Source organism: Scyliorhinus torazame, chromosome 5, assembly GCF_047496885.1.
Source record: "Scyliorhinus torazame isolate Kashiwa2021f chromosome 5, sScyTor2.1, whole genome shotgun sequence".
NCBI classification, from domain to species: domain Eukaryota; kingdom Metazoa; phylum Chordata; class Chondrichthyes; order Carcharhiniformes; family Scyliorhinidae; genus Scyliorhinus; species Scyliorhinus torazame.
Genome location: NC_092711.1, coordinates 103,278,341 through 103,289,263, shown reverse-complemented (window position 1 = coordinate 103,289,263; position 10,923 = coordinate 103,278,341). Strand labels below are relative to the sequence as shown.

Sequence of the window (10,923 nt, the reverse complement as noted above, 5' to 3'; positions counted from 1 at the left end):
TGTACCACAGAACTGTGGAACCCCACATGAAATAGGCATCCAAATAAATTTTAGTCCTGCATGTGGTTAACAGCAGCAATAACAGCAGAATCCAAACCAGGATGCCGCCTGTGAACTTGCTGGTGTCTGAGCAGGTTGTTTGACTGAGCAAATGCCTTTCCACACACGGGACAGTTGAATGGCCTGTCCCCAGTGTGAACTCACTGGCGTTTCAGCAGATTGTTAACTTTTAAATCCCTTCTCACAGTGCGAACATTTAAATGGTCTCTGATCAGTGTGAACAAGTTGGCATATCAGAAGACTGGAAGAAGCAATGAATTCCTGTCCACACACACAGAAGATGAATGGCCTCTCCCCAGTGTGAACTCGATAGTGTGTCAGAAGGTGAGCTAACCGAGTGACTCCCTTCCCACAGATCGAGCAGGTGAATAGCCTCTCCCCAGTGTGAGTGTGTTGGTGTTTCAGAAGATCCCATTTGCTTAAAGGTTTTCTCACAGTCAGAACAATTAAATGGTCTCTAATCAGTGTGAAATAATTGGTGAATCAGAAGGTGGGAGGAACAAGTGAATCTCTTCCCACACAAGGAGCAGGTGAATGGCCTCTCCCCTGTGTAAGAGCGATGATGTATCAGTAAATCCTTTTTACTTTTAAAGCTCTTCTGACAGTCAGCACATTTAAATGGTCTCTGATCAGAGTGGACCTGACGGTGGGTGCGGAGGTTTGATAAAGCATTAAATCCCTTCCCACAATCCAGACAGGTGAATGGCCTCTCACCTGTGTGAACATGAAATGAAATGAAAATCACTTATTATCACAAGTAGGCTTGAAATAAAGTTACTGTGAAAAGACCCTAGTCGCCACATTCCGGCGCCTGTTCAGGAAGGCTGGTACGGGATGGTGTGTAGAGGCGGGATGACTGAGTGAATCCCTTCCATCAAACAGAGCAGGTGAATGACCTCTCCCCAGTGTGACTGCATCGATGAGTTTCCATTTCAGATGAATAATTGAAACCCTTCCCACAGTCCCCACATTTCCACTGTTTCTCCGTGATGCCGGTGTTCTGGTGTTCTTATGTCTGTCCAGGTTGGACGATGAGTTGAAGCCTCGTCTACACACAGCCTGAGTGCAGTTTCTTCCTGATGTGAAGCCTGGTCCACACACACAGCCTGAGTACGGTCACTTCCTGATGTGAAGTCTGGCCCACACACACAGCCTGAGTACGGTCACTTCCTGATGTGAAACCTGGCCCACACACACAGCCTGAGCACGGTCTCTTCCTGATGTGAAACCTGGTCCACACACACAGCCTGAGTACGGTCTCTTCCTGGTGTGAAGCCTGGTCCACACACACAGCCTGAGTCCGGTCACTTCCTGATGTGAAATCTGGTCCACACACACAGCCTGAGTACAGTCTCTTCCTGATGTGAAACCTGGTCCACACACACAGCCTGAGTACGGTCTCTTCCTGATGTGAAGCCTGGTCCACACACACAGCCTGAGTACGGTCTCTTCCTGATGTGAAGCCTGGTCCACACTCACAGCCTGAGTACGGTCTCTTCCTGGTGTGAAGCCTGGTCCACACACACAGCCTGAGTACGGTCTCTTCCTAATGTGAAGCCTGGTCCACACACACAGCCTGAGTACGGTCTCTTCCTGATGTGAAGCCTGGTCCACACACACAGCCTGAGTACGGTCACTTCCTGACGTGAAGCCTGGTCCACACACACAGCCTGAGTACGGTCTCTTCCTGATGTGAAACCTGGGCCACACACACAGCCTGAGTACGGTCTCTTCCTGGTGTGAAACCTGGTCCACACACACAGCCTGAGTACGGTCACTTCCTGATGTGAAACCTGGTCCACACACACAGCCTGAGTACGGTCTCTTCCTGATGTGAAACCTGGCCCACACACACAGCCTGAGTACAGTCACTTCCTGATGTGAAATCTGGTCCACACACACAGCCTGAGTACGGTCTCTTCCTGGTGTGAAACCTGGTCCACACACACAGCCTGAGTACGGTCTCTTCCTGATGTGAAACCTGGGCCACACACACAGCCTGAGTACGGTCACTTCCTGATGTGAAACCTGGTCCACACACACAGCCTGAATACGGTCACTTCCTGATGTGGAGCCTGGTCCACACACACAGCCTGAGTACGGTCACTTCCTGATGTGAAACCTGGCCCACACACACAGCCTGAGTACAGTCACTTCCTGATGTGAAATCTGGTCCACACACACAGCCTGAGTACGGTCTCTTCGTGGTGTGAAGCCTGGTCCACACACACAGCCTGAGTATGGTCACTTCCTGATGTGAAACCTGGTCCACACACAGCCTGAGTACGGTCTCTTCCTGATGTGAAACCTGGCCCACACACACAGCCTGAGTACAGTCTCTTCCTGATGTGAAACCTGGTCCACACACAGCCTGAGTACGGTCACTTCCTGATGTGAAACCTGGTCCACACACACAGCCTGAGTACGGTCTCTTCCTGATGTGAAGCCTGGTCCACACAGCCTGAGTACGGTCACTTCCTGATGTGAAACCTGGTCCACACACACAGCCTGAGTACGGTCTCTTCCTGATGTGAAGCCTGGTCCACACAGCCTGAGTACGGTCTCTTCCTGATGTGAAGCCTGGTCCACACACACAGCCTGAGTACAGTCTCTTCCTGATGTGAAACCTGGTCCACACACACAGCCTGAGTACGGTCACTTCCTGATGTGAAACCTGGTCCACAAACACAGCCTGAGTACAGTCTCTTCCTGATGTGAAACCTGGTCCACACACACATCCTGAGTACGGTTACTTCCTGATGTGAAACCTGGTCCACACACACAGCCTGAGTACGGTCACTTCCTGATGTGAAGCCTGGCCCACACACACAGCCTGAGTACGGTCACTTCCTGATGTGAAACCTGGTCCACACACACAGCCTGAGTACGGTCACTTCCTGATGTGAAACCTGGTCCACAAACACAGCCTGAGTACAGTCTCTTCCTGATGTGAAACCTGGTCCACACACACATCCTGAGTACGGTTACTTCCTGATGTGAAACCTGGTCCACACACACAGCCTGAGTACGGTCACTTCCTGATGTGAAGCCTGGCCCACACACACAGCCTGAGTACGGTCACTTCCTGATGTGAAACCTGGTCCACACACACAGCCTGAGTACGGTCTCTTCCTGATGTGAAACCTGGTCCACACACACAGCCTGAGTACGGTCTCTTCCTGATGTGAAGCCTGGCCTACACACACAGCCTGAGTACGGTCTCTTCCTGATGTGAAGCCTGGTCCACACACACAGCCTGAGTACGGTCTCTTCCTGATGTAAATGGTGCAATATTCTTTCAGACTCTGTGTTTGGTTAAAGCTCTTTGCACAGCCAGTTCCCTGGAATAATCACTGTGTGTATGTGCCTCAGTGCTTTTCCAGTCACACTGATGTTTGCAATCTTTTCTCTCAGGCAGGACAAACATTTCTCCTTCCACATTGAAAGGCCGATGATTTTCAACTCCTGATGAATCAATAGACTCTGTTCGGACTTGACATGATGTTTGGTTTGAATTTCCCATCTGCAATCCTAACATTGTGTAAAAGAAGTTTACATAGAATCACTTAGATTCTACAATGAACAGGCCAGTTGTTCTGACCTGTTTCCAACTGTTCTGCTGCTGATTATCCTCGACACACATCTCCTTCCAGCCCATCCACCTCATCTCAGCCTGTGAAACAATGTTATTATTGATCAATCAGCGAGTCAGCCTGAGCCTGTGGCCGCTCTCACCTTCTGCCACCGTCACAATGCCCGGGTGATTGACGGCAGCTCCGGACCAGTAGGAAGAGGAGGGGCGGGACTGGAGGACCGTCCGAGAACGGCTGGACCTCCAGCCAATCGGAGTGAATGAGATACGGGACTTTCTGTGATTGAAGCATGCGCAGGGTGGGTAATGGCGATCGAGAAGAACTGTGTCTTCAGATCTGAAATCAGTAATAGGCGCTTAACAATATGGAGGAAGCGAGAGATCGCGGGAGTGGGCGGAAACGTTGTGTAAAACTGCTGCAATCGCAAAACTCGGAAAGTTTTACGTGACCCAATTTGTATCGAGCTCCAGCTCCTTATCTTCGGCTCGAGTTAACGGCTGCCATTTTTATTGGATGTGCATCAGGGCGCATGCGCGTTTGCCGTCTTTGTCGAGGCGATGTTTCAATGAGTGGGAGGAGCTTGTTCCCCATTGTTCAGAATGTGGAGATGCCGCGTTGGACTGGGCCAGGCTCAGTAAGAAGTCTGACAACAACAGGTTAAAGTCCAACAGGTTTATTTGGAATCACGAGTTTTCAGAATGTAGCTTCTTAATCAGGTGAGTGAAGAGGTAGGTTACACAAACATAGCCAATGATGAAAGACGATACTTTGAATGCGAGTCTTTGCAGATAATTAAGTCTTTACAGGTCCAGACGGTGTGACTGCAGAGAGGGATAATCACAGTATAAAGAGGTGCAAATTGTCCCAAGCCAGGACAGTTGCAACAGATTAGTTATATTATTTACAGTTTGTAATAAAGTAAATGCATTATTATTTATTGTCCTGTAACATAAGACTGTCGCTATGTTATAGATTTCCAGTCATCTCTTCCCTCAGAGGGTTGTTAGTCTTTGGATTTCTCTTCCACAGGGACCAGTTGTATCTGGGGGTCATTGAAGATATTGAAGCACAAGTTTGACAGATATTCTATTGACAATGGAGTTCAGCGTTATGGGAACAAGTAGGAAAATAGAGTGAAAGCTGAGATGAGGAGGGATTTCTTCACTCGAGGATGTGGTGATGCTTTGGAATTCTCTTCCCCAGAGGAATGTGGAGCCTCAGTTTGTTCAAAACAAACATTGAAAGGATTCCAAATATTGAAGATATCGAGGGATATGGGGTTCGTGTGGGGAAATGGTGCTGAGGTGGATCGGCCAAGGATCGCATTGAATGGTTGAGCAGACTCAGTGGGCCGAATGGCCTACTCCTGCTCCTATTATAATCTCTGTGTCCTGGTCAAGAAGCAGTGAGCTGAGCTTGGATCTGTCAATCCACATGAATCAGCCCTTCAGGAAAATTGGGAGGGTGAATATTACATACAGCAGAGTGAGAATGGAGGGAGATTGTGTGGGGTGGGCATTTACAGCTTTTGGAGAACAAGAGAAGAAATAATGTTCCATAGGAACTAGAATTGTCTGTTCTGAATTTCTATCCTGTACTAACTGCTGACTTTGTAAATTGTTTTTGAAGGATATTGGAAGAGGAGGAATTATAGACAGAAATCTCAAACATCATGTCTCAAACATGATGTGACAAACTCACTCGATTCCTTCTGAACTAGATATCATCGGGCATCATCGGCGAGAAGGAGAAATGGTTGTCCAATCTGTCGGCTTCAAAAGATTTTAAACATGAATGTGCCTGGAAAAGCACCGAGACCCACATAACACACACCCGAGTGAGAGAGTTCCAGTGAACTGACTGTGGAAACATCAGTGTGACTGGAAAAGCACCAAGACCCACACAACACACACCCGAGTGAGAATGTTCCAGTGAACTGACTGTGGGAAGAGCTTTAACCAGTTACACAGCCTGAAAAATCATCCCACCAGTCACAGTGAGGAGAGACAGTGCACATGTTCTGTGTGTAGACATCACACCATTCACAGTGAGGAGAGACAGTGCACATGTTCTGTGTGTAGACATCACACCATTCACAGTGAGGAGAGACAGTGCACATGTTCTGAGTGTAGACAAGGCTTCCACTGATTATCCAATCTGGAGAGACACGAGGGGACCCAAAACATGGAGAAACCATGGAAATATGGGGACTGTGGGAAGGGATACAGAGTCTCATCTGTGCTGGAGATTCATCGACTCAGTCACATTGGGGAGCGGCCGTTCACCTGCTCTCAGTGTGGAAAGGGATTCATTGATTCATCCACCCTGCGGAAACATTGAGGGCAGCACGGTAGCATTGTGGATAGCACAATTGCTTCACAGCTCCAGGGTCCCAGGTTCGATTCCGGCTTGGGTCACTGTCTGTGTGGAGTCTGCACATCCTCCCCGTGCGTGCGTGGGTTTCCTCCGGGTGCTCCGGTTTCCTCCCACAGTCCAAAGATGTGCAGGTTAGGTGGATTGGCAATGTTAAATTGCCCTTAGTGTCCAAAATTGCCCTTAGTGTTGGGTGGGGTTACTGGGTTGTGGGGATAGGGTGGAGGTGTTGACCTTGGGTAGGGTGCTCTTTCCAAGAGCCGGTGCAGATTCGATGAGCCGAATGGCCTCCTTCTGCACTGTAAATTCTATTCTATGAGATCAGCGAATTCACACTGGGGAGAAGCCGTTCACCTGCTCTCAGTGTGGGAAGGGATTTATTGATTCATCCATCCTGCAGACACACCAGCGAGTTCACACTGGGGAGAGGCCATTCACCTGCTCTTAGTGTGGGAAGGGATTACATAGAAACATGGAAAATAGGAGCAGGAAGAGGCCATTTGGCCCATTGCACCTGCTCTGCCATTCATTATGATTGTGGCTTATCATCTAACTCCATAGCCTAATCCCAATTTCCCCTCCATATCCTTTGATCCCTTCGCCCTCAGTGCTATATCTAACTGCTTCTTGAAAACATTCAATGTATTGGCCTCAACTATTTCCTGTGGTAACAAATTCCACAGGCTCACCACTCTCTGGTTGAAGAAATTTCTCCTCATCTCTGTCCTAAATGGTCTACCCCGTATCCTCAGACTGCGACCACTGGTTCTGTACACTCCCGCCTTCGAGAAAATCTTTCCCACATCTACCCTTTCAAGTCCTGTTAGAATATTATAGGTTTCTATGAGATCCCCCATTCTTCTGAACTCCAGCGAATACAATCCTAACTGATTCAGTCTCTCATACGTCAGTCCCACCATCCCAGGAATCAGTCTGGTAAACCTTCGCTGCGCTCCCTCTAGAGCAAGAACATCCTTCCTCAGATAATGAGGCCAAAACTGCACACAATATTCCAGGTACGGCCTTGCCAAGGCCCTGTAGAGAACAAAGAACAATACAGCACAGGAACAGGCACTTCGGCTCTGCAAGCCTGCACCGAACACGTGTCCTGTCTCGACCAACTGCCTGTATCCTTCTATACCCCTATCCTGATAAGTCTTAAAGGTCGCTAACTTATCTGCCTCAACCACCTCACTTGGCAGAGCATTCCAGGCCACCACCACCCTGTGTAAAATACTCCCCCCATACATCTCCACTGAACCTTTCCCCCCTCACCTTGAACATGTGCCCCCTTGTAATTGTCATTTCCGCACTAGGGAAGAATCCTCTAATTGTTCACTCTATCTGTACCCCTAATAATTTTATAAACTTCTATCAGGTTGTCCCTCAGCATCCGTCTCTCTAGCGAAAACAATGCCGTTTATTCAATCTCTCCTCAAAGCTAATACCCTCCATACCAGGCAACATCCTGGTAAACCTTTTCTGTATTCTCTCTCCAGAGCCTCCACATCCTTCTGGTAGTGCAGTGACCAGAATTGGGACACAGTATTCCAAATGTGACCTCACCAACATTCTATGCAATTGTCACATAATTATCGAGCTTTTATACTCGATACCCCGTCCTATCAAGGCAAGCATGGCATATGCTTTCTTCACCACCATTTCCACCTGTGCTGCCACTTTTAAGTATCTGTGGACCTGCATGCCCAGATCTCTCTGTGTCTCTATGCACCTGATGGTCGGCATTTCCACATCATGAGTGTTAACTGCTCTCAGCTCTGTCTATTATGAATCTTTGTTGCACCCTATCCAGTGCCTCTATTTTCTTTTTCTAAATGGAGATCACCAATGTTGACAGTGCGCCCAGTGTAGTCTAACCCTGGTTCTGTACAAGTTGAACATTTCCTCCGTGCTTTTCAATTCTATCCCTCTGGAATGGAACCCAAGATATGGGCCCACACTTTCAGACAGATGTGAAGTTCTTAGAGAGGGTGTGGAGGACATTTACAAGAATAATAATCTTTATTTTTGTCACAAGTAGGCTTACATTAACACTGAAATGAAGTTACTGCGAAAAAACCCCAGTCATCACACTCCAGCGCCTGTTCGGTTACACGGAGGGAGAATTCAGAATCTCCTATTCACCTAACAAGCACATCTTTCAGGACTTGTGGTAGGAAACTGGAGCACCCGGATGAAACCCACGCAGACACGGGAAGAATGTGCAGACTCCACACAGACAGTGACCCAAACCAAGAATCGAACCTCGGACCCTGGTGCTGTGAAGCAACAGTGCTAACCATTGTGCAAGAATGGCACCAGGGATAAGTGACTCCAGTTAGTTGGAGTGGCTGGAGTAGCTGAATTTCTCTCCTGAGATCACAGCATCTGGAGGGTGGAGAATAGGGCCATCCAGCCCTCTGAGACTGTGTTGGCTCTCTGTGGAGCAAGCCAGTCTGTCCATTGCCCTGTTCTATCACCAAATTTGTGCAGGTTTATTTCTCTCAGTGCCTGTCCAATTTCCGATTGAAATTCTTCCGTCGTCTCTGCATCTCCTACTCTCATAGGTAGTAGGTTCGAGGTTGTTTGCGCTCGTTTTACATGTGTCTGGAGGTTCACAGAGTAATCAAAATGTGTCAACGCCATGGTTATTCCACAAAATTAAGACTCCGTCTTCATCAATGATTCTGATGAGGACACCGAGTGTAATACATCTTAGTTTGCAGACAATTAGAATAAATGTACATTTCTATAAAATCTCTCACTACCACTGGACCTCCTAAAGTGTTTTAAAGCCAATGGAGTACTTTTGAAACATATTCACTGTTGTAATGTAGGAAGCTGTAAGTACCATGTGTAATCACATTTAGTTATAAAATTGTCATTTTCACAGTGTATTCACAAGGTCAAGCAAGCCCTTTTATACCTCTAGCATGTGGCTTCCTGCAGCCATTTCACCTTCTGTACCTTTTCTTTATTAACTATGTATTGATTTTATAGCAAAAAAACAATAATTATATTCATGATTATTCAGTAGTGAACATTGATCATCATTAGTGAATTGGTGTATTAGGTAATTATATTGTAAAGACTAGATCTTTATTTTAAAAAATAAATGATCAACCAAAATGTTTCCAGAAACTGCAGAGCTATCAGAATTTGTTTAAAAAAATAAATTGCTCAATAATTTTGCGAAGTTACGAGATGTGGTGAGAAGCGTGTATATAATATTACATGTACTCAGCAGTGTGACCTCCCACCAGTAGGTGGTGTCAGGCATCAGTCAGGTGACATCCAGCGACCAGCAGAAGGTTGTAAAGCGTGCACGAGGCCAGTTGCACATAAGGGTAGTTCCAAGAGTGTCGAATCTAACTCTGTGATAACTTGGTCTGTATAGCAGTCTAATCATTCCCTTACCACATGTACATTAATAAATCATCGTTCTGGCTAAGTCACCAGCAATTCTATAGAGTCATTGCAAGAATAGATCATAGAACACATCATATTCTGCCAAGACTATGTGGGCTAGGCATTGGAGGAATGGTATTGTTACTGTGCGAGTAATCCAGAGACCCAGGTTAATGCTCTGGGGATCTGGGATCGAATCTGCCTTTGACACATGGTGAAACTGAAATTGAATGACAGTATCGAATTAAAAGTCTGATGATAACATTCTTGATTGTTGTAAAAACTCATCTGGTTCACTAATGTCCTTCAGGAAATCTGCTCTCTTTGTGTGGCCTGGCCTATATGTGACTCCAGATCCACAGCAATGTTGTGGCTGATTTGTAAATGCCCTCTGAAATAGCCTCACAAGACACGCAGTTCAAAGGCAATTGGAATGAGCAGTAAATGCTGGCCCAGCCAGTGACACCCACCTCCCATGAATGAATAATTTTTAAGAAGACTCATTGTTCAATTTGAAGACGAGTAAGAAACTCTCTTTGATTGGATTTGATTTATTCTCACGTGTACCGAGTACAGTGAAAAGTATTGTTCTGCGTACAGTCCAGACAGATCGTTACACACATGAAAAAACAAAGTGCGGATCTTGGCAGTTTGCTCAGTTCACAAAATAATTTAATGGCTTTGTAGACTCAGATTAATATTTTAATCACCATCCAAAACATACCTAATGGTAATGTGTGCTCATATAGACAAACACAAACGATACTGTAACTGAATTCGAGGAAATGGCAGAGATTTAACTGAACCACCTTTTTGAAAAATTCGGCCTTAATGATAGAGAAACAGGAAAAGCCACTCAGGGAGATGAGGAAATCCAGGCTCAGTGCGGATTTGCTGTCACCCCTCCTTTCTTATACATGAACGGGATTTAGGCTGCAGAATGTTTCATACCAAAACACAGAGAGGTCAAATATAAGCAACACATAATTCTCAATTCACTTCCATTTAACTATATTTGTCTTTGTTCAAAGGCTGACTGTGGTCAAACTGAACAAAGATTGATGGGATTTCTGTTACCCAGTGAAACGCTTTCTTTTCTTGGTCAGTCGTGTTTGCAATTCAATGGTGTATATTTCAGAGTTATTCAGAGTGAAGACTCGAGAGCTATTCAATTCAAACTGAAATCATATATAACACATAAATATACTGATGTTCAACACTGAATAATGAAACAAATATTGAGTAAAATTGGTGGAAATTTTCTGTAGGAAGGTAAGAATGATGCATTAATGATTGAATCGAGAGCATTGTTCCGTTAGATATTTACTGAACAAATGCTAAAGTTCAACGTAAGTTCTACACCTTATGGTCTTATGAGTTGAGACATCTGTTTTAAAGGAACAGCTGTCTTCATGTAATAAGTGACCTGGCCTCTCAGCTGAACCAGTGAAAGCTGCAGCAAGACTGTGCAGTTGAATGTTGCACAGGG

General features: G+C 46.1%; 1 long non-coding RNA gene across 1 annotated transcript; it reads left to right on the top strand.

Annotated features, from left to right (window-relative positions):
• The first annotated feature begins 3,899 nt into the window (after positions 1–3,899).
• On the top strand, positions 3,900–9,226 carry LOC140419284 (uncharacterized). The gene is made up of 2 exons (XR_011945673.1): positions 3,900–4,369; positions 5,283–9,226. It is a non-coding gene; the product is annotated as an uncharacterized lncRNA (long non-coding RNA).
• The last annotated feature ends 1,697 nt before the right edge of the window (positions 9,227–10,923 follow it).